Below are 17,224 nucleotides of genomic sequence, written 5' to 3'. Positions count from 1 at the left end.
TTCCCTCACTACAAAATGAGGCTATCGGACCGGAAATGCTGCTGCCGCAGAGCTGGCTCCGGGCGGAGTTCTGAAGGACACCCAGGGCCCCTCCACCCTTTGCTCTTTCCACCTGTGACAACTTTAGGGAAGTGCTTAATCAGTGCCACGCTCCCTGAGAGCTCTAGCCCATACTCGCGTTTGCTCATTCCTTCAACAAACGGTTACTGGTCATGTGCCCAGTCCTGGGAGCACAGGGAGAAACAGACACAGTCTGGCAGGAAGACTGACACAGTATATAGATAGGATACTACGAAACTCTATGGGAGCTGAATCGAACCGGAATATTCTTTTTTTGAAGTTGTTCTGAATAGTTAACACTTGCTCATGTATTTCTGCTCAAAATAAATAATTTAAATCAATTACTTTCAACCTCAGTTCCTTGGAATCCCAGGGCATTTATTTTTCATACTTTTTTCCATTCCATTTTGACCGAGATTGTGTACTATTTAACATACACTGTTCTGTGTTGTTTTCCAGTTATGTCACATAAGTCTGGGATCTCCAAAGAAACCTTTCTAAAAGGTAGAAATCATTTTTGGCACTTCTACAGCCTAAGTATAATGCTAATCACAATAGTTACCTTAATACATTTTAGTTTTCCTTCCCTTCCTGACTGAAAAAAATAGGGAACTAGGAGAAAACATTTGCAGATCATTTATCTGACAAGGGACATATATCTAGAATACATAAAGGACCATTACAAATCAATAATAAAAAGACCAAATAACCCAATTTTAAAATGGGTAAGGGATCTGAACAGACATTTCTCCAAAGAAGAACAGCCAATAAATGTCTGAAAAAATATTCAACACCTTTACCCATCAGAAAAGTGCCAATTAAAATTACAGTGAGGGACGCCTGGCTGGCTCAGTCAGGGCATGGGACTCTTGATCTCGGGGTCATGAATTCAAGCCCCACGCTGGATGTAGAGATTACTTACAAACACATACATACAACATACTTACATAAAATATGTTTTAAAAAAACTACAATGAGTTACCATTTTGCACCCACTAAGATAGCTATAACCCAAATCAGAAATAACAAGTATTGGAAAGGATGTGGAGAAACTGGGACTCTTGTACACTCCTGGCAGGAATGTAAAATGGTGTGGTTGCTTTGGAAAACATTTGACAGTTTCTTAGAAAGTTAACTATAGGGTTGTGATAGACCTGGCAATTCCATTCTCGGTATACACCCAAGAGAAATGCAAACAGCTGTCCACACAAAACTTGCACACGAATGTTCACAGCACCATTCTTCATAATAGCCAAAAAGTGGAAACAGCGCAGAAATCCATCAAATGATAAATGAAGAGATGAAATGTGGAATACCCAATGGAATATTAATTTGCCACTAAAATTAATGAATTAATGATGCATGCTAGAACAGGGATGAACCTTTTAAATATTATGCTACGTAAAGAAGCCAGTCCCAAAGACTGTAAATTATATGATACCACTTACATGAACTATCCAGAATAGGCAAATCTAGAGATACAGAAAAGTAGATTGGTGATTGCCTAGGGAGAGGGCGGCGTGGGGAAGGAGGGAGATAATGTTCAAATACCATTTTTGGTAACAGTCACGCTAGACTGAACATACTAAAAATCACTGGATCGTGTACTTTAAATAAGTGAGTTGTGTGGTGTGCGAATGACGTCTCGATAACGCTGTGACTAAAAGCAGAGCATCTTTATGACTGAGCTAAGATGAGGAGATCATGGACAACACAGCTCTGATCACAGCTGAGAAAATGTGACAAATAGTGTGGATATAACTTCAGAAAAATGTTATCTGAATAGTCACCCCACAAGTGTTCCTTTGCAAATAACAAAGATAAGATTAAGTGTGCAATGCCAGTATTTTCGTTATTTCTTTGTAATGTTTTATACCTTTCCTAGTAATAGTCTATTTTTTTAAATTAAGACTTCCTTCCTCTCAACAAATACTGGTTAATTCTACCAAACATTCAAAGAAGAATACAATCCTTCTCAAATTCTTCCAAAATATAGAGGAGGAAGAAACACTTTCGAACTCATTCTATGGGGCCAGCATTCCCCTGAAACCGAAACCGGACAAGGATGCCACAGAAAAGAGAACTACAGGCCAATATCCCTGATAAACACAGATATACCTTATGGTATAATCCTCAACTACATATTAGCAAACCAAATCACCAACACACTAAAAGGATCACTCAACATGATCAAATGGGATTTATTCCATGAATGCAAGGATAGTTTAAAATCCACAAACCAGTCAATGGGACACACCACATTAACAAAATGAAGGATAAAAATGATCATCTCAATAGAAAAGCACTTGACAAACTTCAATAACCATTCATGATAAGGACTTACAACAAAGTGGACACTGAGGAAATCTACCTCCACATCATAAAGGGCATATATGACAAGCCGACAGCTAACACCACACTCAACAGTGAAAAGCTGAAAGCTTTTCCTAGGATCAGGAACGAGACAAGGATGCCCACTCTCACCACTTTTATTCAACATAGTACTGGAAGTCCTAGCCAGAGCAATGAAGCAAGAATAAGAAATAAAAGGTATCTTGGGGCACGTGCATGGCTCAGTTAAGTGTCTGACTCTTGGTTTCAGCTCAAGTCATAATCTCGGGGTCCTGGGATCAAGCCCCATGTGGGGCTCTGCGCTCAGTGGGGAGTCTGCTTGAGATTCTCTCTCCCTCTGCCCCTCCCCCTGGCTCATGCTCACTGTCTCTCTAATAAACAAATCTTAAAATAAATAAATAAATAAAAGGTATCTAAATCAGAAAGGAAGAAGTAAAAATGTCACTACTTACAGATGACCTGATGTTATATATAGAAAACCCTAGACTCCATCAAAAAATGGTTAGAATAAAAAAATTCAATAAAGTTGCAGAATATAAAATCAATATACAAAAATCTGTTGCATTTCAATACACTAATAACGAACTATCAGAAAGAGAAATTAAGTAAATAATCCCATTTACAATTGCATTACATTATAAAGTTATAAATTTAACCAAGGAAGTGAAAGACCTGCACACTGAAAACTATAAGATATTATTGGAAGAAGTTGAAGATGATACAAATAAATGGGAAGATATTCCATGCCCATGGATTGTAAGAATCAGTATTGTTAAAATATCCAAATTACCCAAAGCAACCTACAGATTCAGTGCAATCCCTATCAAAATTCTAATGGCATTTTTCACAGAAATAGAATAAACAATCCTAAAATTCGTATGAAACCACAAAATACTCTGAATAGACAAATCAATCTTGAGAAAGAACCAAAAAGTTGGAAATATTACACTCCTTGATTTCAAACTATGTTACAAAACTATAGTAAAATATAATCAAAACAGAGTGGTACTGGTATAAAAACAGACAGAGGTCAGTGGAACAGAATATAAAGCACAGAAATAAATACATGCATATATGATCAATTAATTTATGACAAAGGAGCCAAGAAGATGCAACAGGAAAAGGACAATCTATCATAAATCACATTTGGAGAACTGAACAGCCACATGCAAAAGAATGATGCTGGACCACTATCTTACACCATACACAAAATTAACTCAAAATGGGTTAAAGATAAGAATGGAAGACCTGACACCATAAAATCCTAAAAGAAAACATAGTAAGCTCCTTGTCATTGACCTTGGTGATGATTTTATGGATTCAACACCAAAAGCAAAGGCAACAAAAGCAAAAATAAACATGTGGGACTATATTAAACTAAAAAGTTTCTGCACAGCAAAGGAAACCATCAACAAAATGAAAGGACAGGGGCGCCTGGGTGGCTCAGCCAGTTACGCGTCTGACTCACGTCAGGTTTCGGCTCAGGTCATGATCTCAGGGTCATGGGATCGAGCCTCCCATTGGGGTCTGCACTCAGTGCAGAATCTGCGTGGAATTCTCTCTCTCCCTCTGCCCCTCCCCCCTTTCTAAAATAAATACATCTTTTTAAAAAATGCAAAGACAACTACTGAATGGGAGAAAATATTTGCAGTTCATGTATCTGATAAGGGGTTAATATCCAAAATATATAAGGAACTCCTACAACTCACTAGCAAAACAAACAATCCAATTTTTAAATGGACAGAGAATGGGAACAGACATTTTTCCAAAGAAGATATACAGATGGCCAAAAAGTACATGAAAGGAAGCTCAACATCATCATGGAAACATCAGCTCATCATTAAGGAAATGCAAATCAAAACCACACTGAGACATTACCTCACACCTGTTAGAATGGCTATTATAAAAAAAAGTCAACCCTCGTGCACTGTTGGGGTGGAGGTAAATTAGTGCAGCCACCGTGGAAAACAGTATGGAGGCTCCTCAAAAAATTAAAAATAGAACTACCTTACAATCCAGCTATTCACCTTCTGGGTTTTTATCCAAAGAAAATGAAAACACTAACTCAACACTAACCCAACTCAACTCAAAAGAAGGAAATCTTGCCATTTGTGACAACACGAATGGACCTTGAGGGAGTTACACTAACTGAAATAAGTCAAAGACAGATCATGTGTGATCTCACTTATCTACGGAATATTTATTTTCAAAAGCTCACAAATGCAGAGAACAGATTGGCGGTTGACAGAGGCAAGGGGGACGGGTGGACAAAATGGGTAAAGGGGGTCAAAAGGCACAAAGTTCCAGTTATAAAGTAAATGTCATGGTGACGTAATACACGGGATGCTTGACTGTAAGTAATAATACTGTGTTGCATATTTGAAAGTTGCTAAGAGTAGACCCTGAAAGTTCTCATCAGAAGAAAAAAATTTTTTTTAAATTAGAAGAAGAAAAACTGTAAGTATGTACGGTAAAGGATGTTAACTAGACCTTTTGTGATGATCATAAAAAATCATTTAAAAACTGCTTTTGAGAGGCTATTTTGTAGAGCAGTTTAAGGTTCATAGCAAACTTGAGGGGAAGGTATAGAGGTTTTCTATATACTCCCTGTTCCCCATTATCAACATCCCTGATCAGAGTAGTACATTTGTGACAGCAGATGAACCTACACTAACACATCATTATCACCTGAAGTTCATAATTTACATTATGGTTCACCCTTGGCTTTATATATTCAGTGTTGGACAAATGTGTACGGATGTGTATCCGTCAGCACGGTATCATCCCGAATGCTTTCACTGCCCATTCATCGCTCCCCCCGCCCACCACAAGCCCTGGCAATCACTGATCTTTTAACCGTCTCCACAGTTTTGTCTTTATTAACAGTCTATTTTCGAGAACTATTTTAATAAATAGAAAATGACATTGGCTATGGTCTGAATGTTTGTGTCCCCCTAAAATTCATGTTGAAATCCTAACCCCCAAGGTGACGGAATTAGTAGGTAGGCCTTTGAGAGTGGCCTGAGTCATGAGCATGGAGCTCCCATGAACAGAATTAGTGCCTTATTAAAAAGTCTGCAGACAGAGCTCCTGCCCTGTGAGGAGACAAGGAGTCTCAGGCTGGGAAGAGGGCCCTTCCCCAATTGCGGTGGACCCTCATCTCAGACTTCCAGCCTCCCAAGTGTGAGAAATAAGTTTCTGTTGTTTCTAAGCCATCCTGTCTGTCGCATGTTGTTATCACAGCCCAAGCAAACAGAGACAGCACGTGAGTACTGAAGAGTCAACTGCACATTTTTGCAGTTGCAGATGTAAAATGCACGGACATCTTTCATGAGTAAAGAGGCTAAACTGTGAGAGGTTGTCATCGGCCCAGGATCACACAGCAAAAGGTTGGGAGGCCGACTTGTCACAGGGCTTTGAAGCCAGATTAATCACCAAAGCCTGTGTTTTTCCACATCAACTGATTCTACCTTTTTAAGTTAAGCTCGTTAGTAGAACTCTGTTACTCAGGTCAGTCCTCTTTCCTCTTACTCAGTAGGTTTCTGGAGGTTATGGAGAGGGAGATAGGGGACTCTTTATGTGTTTAAATGTTAAGCACTAACATATGGAATGATAGAGAGAAACATCTTTTTTCTTTGTCACAGATATCATCCCTCCCCTGGGAGACCCCTTCCTGATGCCAGTGGTCCCAGGATCAGATAGAGAAGAATGCTGTTGCTCTCAAACATGGGTAGTAGAAACGTAAAGTGTTACTGACTTTTTGAAAAATAATCTTGTAATATTTTAACCTTGCAAAATTTACCAAAAAGTATATATTCCCTTCATCCGGCAACCCCACGCCTGACTCCCATAGCAATAAAAGTGCCAATACATTAGGACATCCTTATAAGAATGGTCACCTCAGTAAACATTGTAGCAAACATCTGGAAACAACACAGCCAAAGAGGGCGGGTCATATCCATGACATTACAAGGCTTACAATGGTGCCAAGACCATTCGACGGGGGAAGGCCAGTTTCTTCAACAAACAGTGCTGGGAAAACAGGATATCCAGACGCAAAAGAAGTTGAACACTTACCCCACATCATATACAAAAATCAACTCAAAAACGGATTAAAGACTTAAATGTAAGAACGCAAACTAGAGAGCCCCGGGAAGAAAACACAGGGCAAGAGCTTTGTGACACTGGACTTTGTGATGATTTCTTGGTTATGACAACAAAAGCACAAGCAAGAAAATAAAAAACAGACAGATGGGAATACCTAACTCAAAGACTCGTCTGCATCAGTGGGGGGTAAGATTGAGAGTGCTCAAGGGCACACACTTGTAACAAGCAGTAAATAACCACAGAGACGGAAAGCACAGTATGATGCCAAACAGAACTACATGACGTGATAAATGTTGCTACACTGGCAGTCCCAGGACAACTCAGAAATCTATCAAAGTAACGCGCGTACACCTTCAGTTTATACAATGTTACAGGTCAAATTCATTCAATTAAAATAAATACCTTTTTTAAATTTTAGAAATAAGACTACATCAGAGGATACAATCAACAGAGTGAAAAGGCAACCTATGGAATGGGAGGAAATATGTACAAATCATGTGTCCCGTAAGGGGTTAATATCTAGAATAGAGAGAAAACTCCTACAATTCAACAGCAACAACAACAAAAAATAATCCAATTTAAAAAATAGGCAAATAGACATTTGAATAGACATTTCTCCAAAGATGACATTAAAATGGCAAACATAAAATGTGAGAAGATGTTCAACATCATCGATCATTAGACAAATGCAAATCAAAATCACCAGGTATCACTCCACACCCATTAGGATGGCTATTATCCCTCCAAAAAACAAAACAAAACAAAACAAAAACCTGAAAATGTGTTGGAGAGAATGTGGAGAAGTTGGAACCCTTGTACCTTGTTAGTGGGAAGGTGAAATAATGCAGCAATGTGGAAAACAGCACGAGGTTTCTCAAAAAATTAAAACAGAATTATGGTATCATCCACAAATCCCACTTCTGGGCATATCTCCCAAAGAACTGAAAGCAGGATCTGAGGAGATATATGTGCACAGCAGCGTTACACACAACAGTCAAGATATGGAAGCAACCCAAATGTCCGTCTGCAGATGAACACATGGACACAATGTGGGATACACGCACAATGGAATGTCATTCGGCCTTAGAGAGGAAGGCCATCCTGACACCTGCCACAACATGGATGAGCCTTGAGGACATTATGCTCAGTGAAGTAGGCCAGTCACGAAAAGACAAACACTGCCTGATTCTACTTATACGACGTATCTCAAGTAGTCAAACTCACAGAGACATAAAGTAGAATGTGGTGATCCGGGGGCAAGGAGGGGGGAAATGGGAGAATTTCTGTTCAGTGGGTAGAGAGCTTCAGTGCAAGATAAAAAAGTTCCAGAGGATGTCGGTGCAACAATGTGAGTACACTTAACACTCACTACTGAACCACACACTTAGAAATGGTTATGATGGGGGCGCCTGGGGGGCTCAGTCGTTGAGCGTCTGCCTTCGGCTCGGGTCATGATCCCGGGGTCCTGGGATCGAGCCCCGCATCGGGCTCCCTGCTCAGTGGGGAACCTCTCCCTCTGCCCCTCCCCTTGTTTGTGCTCTCGCTCTCTCTTCCTCAAACAAATAAAATCTTTTAAAAAAATGGTTATGATAGTAAATTTTATTCTATCTGGGTTTTTTTAACCATTAAATACTTTTTTAAATTAGTTTTTTAAACTCCAATTGAAACTATCACCCACACTAAAGATATCTAATCAAACAACAAAAAAGGAAGTTTGTAGTAAGTCCTATCAAATAAAAACCTGACAAAACACAACAAAAGGCTTATAGGGATTTCCATGAAGGTACTGGTAAGGGACAAAAGAGATTACGATAGAATCATATTTTTGTGAAACAATCAATTGATTGACTCTATCTAGCTGTATGAATATACATGGTGAAGAAAAAAGCTGGATGTGAGAGATGATCATGCCATCCAGCTCACTGCAAAGGTCCAATTCTTCAGGGCGCCTGGGTGGCTCAGTTGGTTAAGCGAATGCCTTCAGCTCAGGTCATGATCCCAGGGTCCCGGGATCGAGTCCCACATGGGGCTCCCTGCTCAGCGGGGAGTCTGCTTCTCCCTCTGACCCTCCCCCCCTCTCATGTGCTCTCTCTCATTCTCTCTCTCTCAAATAAATAAAATCATGGGGCGCCTGGGTGGCTCAGTTGGTTAAGCGACTGCCTTCGGCTCAGGTCACGATCCTGGAGTCCCGGGATCGAGTCCCGCATCGGGCTCCCTGCTCAGCGAGGGGTCTGCTTCTCCCTCTGACCCTCCCCCCCCTCATGTGCTCTCTCTCAAATAAATAAATAAATAAAATCTTTAAAAAAAAAAAGGTCCAATTCTTCAGTAAAAACACTATTTCACTTTTATCCTAATAACTAATTTCTAAAATCTACCAAAAATTAGCACTTTGCCTGTGTGCAAAGCACATATTAAGTCGTGGGAAAGTTTAAAAAACTTGTAGCTTGTCTGGAGAGTGTGGCTGCTTGAGAATTATGGTTTTAATTCAGTGTATTTCCCCTCCCCACCTCTTCTGTCTCCCTCCTTTTCTGACCTGGACTCCTTTTCCTCAAGGCGGGAAGAGGCACATTCTGCTCCTCAAATGCCCAGCTCTGCCTATCCAAGATACGACTGTATCAGTGAGCTATGCTACCTGCAAACATTCTAAATCAGAAAAATGGCATTGTCAGTGTCCTGAGGAAATGCTTCTCTCAAATCCCAGGAGTTGAAGAGCTGGGGTGTGCACCTTCCCCCTGGAGCGTCACGGTGTCTCAATGTGGAGAACCACAGGCTTACCCCCAGTGCCCATTTCTCCCCGCAGCGGCTGAGAGACACCTGCTGCCCGTGATGTGCTCTTATTCTCAGCTCCTTACTCTGTCCAGCACTGAGTCAGGTCAGGAAGCACACGGTCTCCACCAGCTGCCACCCGCGAGTGACAGCGTGTGGAGGGGTGTCCCAGGGCAACCCCACTCACTCGCCCAGCAGCGCTGCACTCCATGCACTCTTCCAGTCCACACCAGAGCTCACAAAACAATCCTAACTAAAATGAACATCTCTTCTTCCTGATAACAACAAAAGGTACCACGAAGAAGCCAGAAGATGATTCATGCTGTCCATTCGTGGATTTGTCTGACCAAAAAGCAAAATACCCGAACACACACACGTGACAGTAACAGCCCTGATGTGGCCTGCTATTAATATGACATCCAACATGTCATTTGATGAAAGAATTTTGTTATTAGTCACTTCTGCTTTCTCTTCACGCAGAATAATTTTGTGCCTGGATTTGCAAACTTTTTACCTGCAGCAGACCTTAAACCCAATCTTGTCACATAGAATTAATTTGACTTTGACTGATGTCTCTGGGATCTTGGTCTCTGACTTTGGTAACAAAAGTCATCAATTTTATACTGTGAAGTGTTATATTTATCCAAGAAAATAACTGGTTCACCAGAGAGGCCACTGTCCTTTGAAAATGTCACCAGTGCATTCTGGGCTGTCATTATTTGACGAAGTTTCACAATAAAATAACCCCGGGGCACTGGGGAACGGATTGCTGAGAGGGTGAAACCTGATTTCCAGATAATCACGGTCTTGCTTTCCTTTTTGGGGAGCATGTGTGACATCACCGCTGATTTATCAGGCCACATACAGACTTAGACTCCAATGCACACTACGTTTATGGCAAAGTTCTGAATTGTACATTACTAGTTATTTTCACTATTTTAGCCACAGATCTTTTTTATAAAATGGGCTATAAGCAACACGACGTAATTAAAAAGTAAAATAAGCCAATGTCAATAATAACCCTTAAATCATGGGAAGTCTAGCTGAACTCTGCACCATTAACATGTCAGCTAAGACACTCAATTCATTCCACGCACATTCCTTAAGAAGGCAAGTATTAAGAACACAATGGGACTTCCAAAGGGGTAAAAAAAAACATAACTAAGATGACATTTCTAGTTTGCAAACAGTACGTAACGTTGCAAACAACGTAATTCCAGAGCTGGCCACCTGACAGACCTCAGACACACTAGTTTTCAGGACACACTTTCAGAAACGCCAGTCCCACAGATGGTCTTTCAGAAACCGCCAGCACGGACATTTCCTAACCCTGCTTTTGCAGAGATTTTCCATTTGAAGGTACCCAACAATTACTTTCAGAAATTTTTTGGGAGGCTTGTAAAATTGCACTCAGCAATGGAGATCCTAGGAATTCTACTCTGATTCTCCATGTATTTATCACAGAGAATCCCCAAAAGGTCATTTCCAAGGGTACTGGAACTAAAGTGGGCCTAAGGAAAGACGGCTCGTATGGAATCCGAATCTCCAACACAGACCCCTCCTCTCGCTCCCCACCCGAAGGTCCATCTCTCAGTGACGAGAAACATTTCACATCCAAGTCGTATAGTGCGACCACATGTAGTTTCAAAGAAATGTAACCTTGCTCCTTAATTTTAGTATGGGGACAAGGGAAGGACGCTGCAAAGCTGAGACCCTTTATCTGAGTGCTCAGCACCATTCAATCACCTGATAACCTCCATTTGCCACAATTCTCTGATCTCTGTGAAATACGGATGTTGCAAAGGGACCACAAACTCAACACAGACAAAACCAAATTCCTGACCTTCCACATAATGGTCCCCTGACGGTACCGCCCACTGCAGTGAGTGGGTCCACCACGCGCCTCGTTACAATTTGAAACCTAGGAATCGTCTTTCACATCACCTTCTCCCTCACCCGCGTATCCGATCCATCAGGAAACTGCTGGTTTTACCTCTAAATATTTCTCAAATCCATGCATTTCCTACCCCCACCCCACCGCCACCGTCCTAGCACAGGCTGACTGCTTCTCTCATCAGGGCGAGAGCAAGCAGGCTCCTCATGGCTTTTCAGTCCCCTCCAGTTGGTTCTATGGGCAGATACCCAAGCAATCTCTCCAAACACAGATCCGATGGCACCCCCTTGCCTAAAACTCCTCTACAGCTTTCCTTGTTGAAGACAGACCAAATCCTTAAGGCCAAATGCTGCCCAGCCTCTTCTGGTGTGGCTGTCCCCTTTGCTCTCTGCTCCAGCCATACTGAGAGTTCAGCTTCTCAAACCCACTGCACAGTTCCCTCCAGCAAGGAGCGCTCCTCTTCCCTGCCGCAGGTGGTCTCCCTCCCTCTCACCTCCCCCGCCCCCAGCTCAGCCTCAGATCCCAGGTCAGGCATCACTTCCTCAGGGCTCTTCCCCACCCCCGAAGTCTCCACTGGGTTCCTCTGCATGAACTGTGTTCCTTACCTGCAGTGCAATGATACAATCGTGGGTGCATCTGATCAATGTCCGTCTTCCCCACATGGTGTAGACTAATGGCAGTGGGTGTCTTATTCATCATAACCCCAGCACCTCACGACATACTGGCACATAAGAGGTGCTCAGTGTGCTGAGTATATGAATGAATAAATGGGTCAGCACCATCTGACAATGCCCATTTATCTCTAACGATTCAGAATTTTACATTGGTTGTGAAGCAACTGTCACAGGGCTACACAAATTTGCTCTTAAGGAGTAAAGTCACTAGATACAGCTTCTTGAAGCTAGAGACCCCACAGTCACTGCCTGCAGAGCTACCGATTTCTACCTAAAACTTCACCAATAGCCCAACAGAGACCATCTCCCTGCAGACGACTCTAGGCAGTGGAACCTTGCAAAAGCAGGAGGAAGGGGTCTGTCGCATGGGGGACTCTCGGCAGTGCAGTGACAGTTCAGTTAGAAGCTTTCCTCAAGGCCGTACCCTCTAACGCTAATAATAATAATTAGAAAATCAACGTACGAGAAGCTCATGAGTCAGAAAGACAAAAGGAGCCAAGCAGTGGAGCTTGTTCTTACTGTATTTTTAAAATAGGATAAGAACAGCAACAAAATACAAATGGGACAATCCTTCAGAAGTAAAGATTACAACTAGCAAGGAGAAAATGAAATTGAATACCTCAAAGATACAAATACGGATAATGCCAAGAAGATTTTGAAGGATTTAAATTGGGGTTTTACAAATTCAATTAACTCTGAATATCATCACTCCAGGATTGTCTCAAGTTGGGAGGAATTAGGAGAAGCTCTTACCAAAAAAATTTCACTTTCAAGTTACTTAGTGAAACCACATATTTTCAAAAAAATGTAAACTTGCTCCTTATTTTTTAGGATGATGAATAGGACACAGAACTACAAAGCTGAGAACCTTAATCTGAGCACCTGACACTAATTAGGTGTTAATGTTAACTTCAAATGCCACAATTTCTAATCTACACAAATAAGGGTATTATTGGCAAAATATCAATAATTGTTAAGTGTATGACAAAAAAACTCATCAATCCATTATTCTTAAATATTTTTGTGTATATTTGAGTTTTTCCATTATAAAACATTAGTAAGAATACCTTCTGCTTTGCCGCCTCGCTGCTACGCAGATAAAGTGAAATATAATGTACATTATTTTACTAGGTCACGCCAACAGTAGCTTCAAATGTTTTTTTAAGGGGCGCCTGGCTGGCTCAGTCCATAGAGCATGCAACTCTTGATCTCGGGATTGTGAGTTCAAGCCCCACAATGGGTGTGGGGATTATTTAAAAATAAATAAAAAATTTTAAAAATAGATAAAAATAAGATGTTGTTTTTAAAAGTCTTCTCCACAGCCAAAAATATAGCTAAGGATTTTAAAAACCAATTTTAGGAAGATAAGATGCAACAGTGTCCTTTATTAGCATTCTTCCGAGAAGAAACATGATTTTCTTATCAAAAAGTGAACCAAGGTGTTCTAAAGCTAAACATGAGTATTAGCAGTCTTGTGTCAATCCTCAGCTTAAGATAAATTAACAGACAACACCTGCTATAATTTTAGGTTTCTTCCATAAATTCTTAAATCTTCAGCATCTGCTCCAACCTGGGTATATTAGAACCTAATGTGGGCTATCTAGTTAAATTCCTTCAGTCGCTCAACAAACACTGAGTGGCTGCTTAAGGCGCCAGCCTCTGTGCTAGGGGCTAATGGTACAGGAAAAAACACCGGTGCCTGCTTCCCGGGGTACACATTTGCATGTTTACTTTCCATCATATCATAATTATAAAGTTCTATGGTGTGCAGAGACCACCTCACACTGTGAATGGCAGCTCCGGATACTAAGATGCACAACCTGCTATTTGAACACGGTGGCTACCCTGGAGTCTGACCCAGGAGTCCTGACTCAGCGCCACTGACATCTGGGGCTCAGTCCTTCTTACGGGGGGCTGTCCTGTGCACTATAGGTCTGGCATCATCCCTGGCTTCTACCCACTGCACTCACCCTCCCCACAACGTGACAACCAGAAATGTCCCCAGTCATTGCCAAATGTCCCGGGGGGTGGGGAAGGGTGTTGCAAAACTACCCCGGGTTGAGAACCACTGGTCTAACCTAAGTAGCAGAGGTAGAACTGGGACCCAGGTTCATTTTTGTTTTTTCTCAAAATAATACTTTAATTACAAAAGTAATATATGATCATTGCCAAGATTCAGACCAGAAGCACATAATGAGTAGGAATTCTCCTCCTCCCCGTCTCCCTTCCTCCAAAGGTAACTGCTGTGAAGTTTGATGTGTAGACATTTTTAAATACACACGCACACACACAAAGAGCAAATGTTTTCCTCTTTTTTAAGTTCTGTGACCTGCTGTTTTCATTCAATACTATACGTCAGTATAAACCTATCCTTCCCCACTCTTCTTTCACAAGCTGCAAAGTGCTCTGTGTTATGAGTCTATTGAAATTTAAGCTTTTACCATTGATGGGCGTTCATACAGTCTTCAATTCTGGGTTATTTCTAACCATGCTACAATGGGGAAAATGCAGTGTCTGCATCCTTGTACATCTATTTTTCCACACTTATACAAGGATTTCTACAGCACTGACTTCTTAGAACTGCTGAGTCAAGGATATACGTGTTTTAAATGTTGCTGGGAACTGCCAAGAGCCCCCCTTTCTTCTTCACGGGCTGCCACAAGGATGAAATAAGATAATGCCCCTAAAGAGGCTTGTAGAAGTGACATACAATGTATTATGCATCCCCAGTTCATGACTAAGGCATTACTGGGGCAGTTAATCCACTTTTCCAAGTCTCCTTATATTGTTTAATTTAACAGAAAGTGACTTGTATTCCTTTTTTTTAAAAGAATCTTCTTTGCAGCAGTTCTCAGAGGGTTATTTTAAGCAATAGCAAGATCAAGCAGTGAACGTAATCAATTATTTTGCAGATGAGAAGAAATGTGTTCTGTGTCCAACATTCTCAATGTGACAAATGAGTCCGCTTATCAATCATTATTTTAAAGATTACAGATGAAATGTAGAGGAATTTTTTCACTCCAGGATTTTCATTACATGTTCTATTGATTCTTAGAACAGAAGTATAGGATAAAGTTTCTCTGTAAGTGATAAGCTTTGATAACCCTAACTTAACATATTTCCCTGACTCTCAGAACACTTGCAGTAAGAAATTGACCTTCGGCAGTGTTAAATTTAAGTCCCGTCAATAGTTCTCAAGGAGAGGAGACACTCACACACAAAAGACAGTTGAGCATCAGCAGATCAAGGAAATGCAGAGAGCTCGCGGTCTGAATTTGATACCATAAAGCTCTCAGCGGGCAAAGATGGCTCTTCTGAGCTAGTACACGCAGCGCATCCTAACTCGAAACACCTGCTGGGACACAAAGTTGCCTCAGTTTCGACAGTCTGGATGAACTTGGTAAGATTCTTGCAGACTTCGTCCTCAGAGTTGTCTGATTGTGAATGAACGCTGAGGGCTGGAAGGACACGCAGCAAGGTAAAGGAAGCTGCAACTTGTGAGGATGGAGGGACAGAGCTTGTTTTAGTTTCCATCAGTCTTACGACGTTCCGGCTACAGTTCACTCAAAGTTCACTATTATTTCCGTAATTATTGCCATTGGATCCTCTTGAAAATTCACCCCGTTGATATGAATGGGCAGACATCTACAAGCCTGCAGTTCAATGCGAGCTCTGACCGGCGGCATCCACGTCCCCTGAGCACCTGTCAGAAACGTGGAATCTCGGGCCTGCCTCCCACCGCTGGACCAGCATCTGCACCCTCACAACACCCCTGCAGACTCCAGTGCGCACCGTTCGGGAAGCCGCAGGCTGCAAGACCTCCGGGAGTGACTCTCCAGGGGCAGGGGTGAGGAGAACAGTGTTGTCCCTTAAGGCACATCTATCTGGAGACAGTTTTCGGGAGGTGCTACAGGCATCGTGGGTAGATTGCTGCCAAACAATTTACAATACACAGGACAGTCTCCCATAACAGAGAATTATCCAGCCCCAAAGTCAGCGGTTGAGAGATCCTGACTTAGAGAAAGTTTTGCCAAATTCCATATAGACACTGTTGATCATAAAATAGAAAGAAATAAAATAGTATCAAAAGTTCATGCTGTGGGTTCCAGTTTGAGACAGTGATATACCGGTGTCTGGGCAGCTCAAGATAATGATGGAGGAAGACCCAGAACTCACCTCCTCCCGCACACACACTGAGTCTACAACTACATATGGGACAATTTCCTCCTAAAGAAGCCTATAGGCTGGCTGAGGTATGACTACACATCAGGCAAATGAGAAGAACACCACACCACATCAAAGCAGGTAGGACGGGCCAGAAACCCCAGCCCCGCAGAGTGACCCAGAACCGGGAGAAAACAAAACCCAGGGCTGCCCCCCAAAGAGCAAAGGTTCAAACCCCACATCAAGCACCTTAACATTTAGAACCTGCAGCTGAGAAATGAGCCCCTAAAACATCTAACTTTGAAAACCAAGAGGGCTCCCGTCTTAAGACCCAAGAGATTGTAACAATCTGGAAGATGACTCTTAACAGGGCTTACACACGCAGACTTACCTAGCCCAGCTCAGAGGTAGTCCATCACCCAGACTTAAAGTGAGGGAGCCTTGCCAGCTGAAAGCGTTGGCCTGAGGGGTAGGCATTTGACGTAACACACCCCGGGCATCTACGGGAACTCTCTCCAGGGAGGGAGACTGCTGGGTGCCATCTTCAAGCTCTCCTGGTGGTGTGATCCAGAGCACCGGTACTCCCACTTGAACATACATCTGGTCTCCTGACTTTTGTGCCTGCCACCCAGGGGATGCTTCTAGATTGCCCGGCTCTAAAGGCCAGTGGAGCTTGCGTTCCTGGTTCCATGGGACAGTAACAATTGGTGCCACCCAAAAAGGGGCTCACACCCGTCTGCCACCCTGACTTTTGCAGCTGCTGACAAGGGACATCTCTTCATCACCTAGCACTGGCAGCCAGGGGGGCTTGTGCCGGTGGGTCCCACAGGACTCTATCCCCCAGAGAAAGAGTTCTCGCCCCCACCCCCAGGGCACAGCAAGAGGCACCTGACCCAGGAGCTCAGTCTTTCTGTGGAGGCCTACTAGCCAATCATCATGGCTCTGACCTCAAGGGCAGATTTCTGATTAAACTCTCATCTAGGGACTGACTGTGAACTTTTCCAGAGACCTAGAGGGGAGGCACTATCTTTGCTCTCTCCCTCTGTCACACTCCGGAGGACCAGGGTCTCCTGAAAGGAGGCTTTACACATGACTGGTGCCCCAGTTTTTGCAGCTGTGCCCAGAGGATGCCCCTTGATGACAGGGCTCTGGGGGTGGCTGGGGGTGTGGTGGAGGGTGTTGCATCCCTGGGTCCCATGGGACTGTG

General features: G+C 42.5%; 1 long non-coding RNA gene across 1 annotated transcript; it reads right to left on the bottom strand.

Annotated features, from left to right (window-relative positions):
* Positions 1-12,858: 12,858 nt before the first annotated feature.
* Positions 12,859-17,216, bottom strand: LOC145723618 (uncharacterized). The gene is made up of 2 exons (XR_014148867.1): positions 16,409-17,216; positions 12,859-15,901 (listed from the first exon to the last, which is right to left on the bottom strand). It is a non-coding gene; the product is annotated as an uncharacterized LOC145723618 (long non-coding RNA).
* Between the last annotated feature and the right edge of the window lie 8 nt (positions 17,217-17,224).

The sequence above is a fragment of the Leptonychotes weddellii genome, chromosome 9, assembly GCF_054177405.1.
Source record: "Leptonychotes weddellii isolate Sample4059 chromosome 9, ASM5417740v2, whole genome shotgun sequence".
Taxonomy (NCBI): Eukaryota; Metazoa; Chordata; class Mammalia; order Carnivora; family Phocidae; genus Leptonychotes; species Leptonychotes weddellii.
Note: the sequence above shows the minus strand (reverse complement) of the source record. Positions and strands in the feature narration are given on the sequence as shown.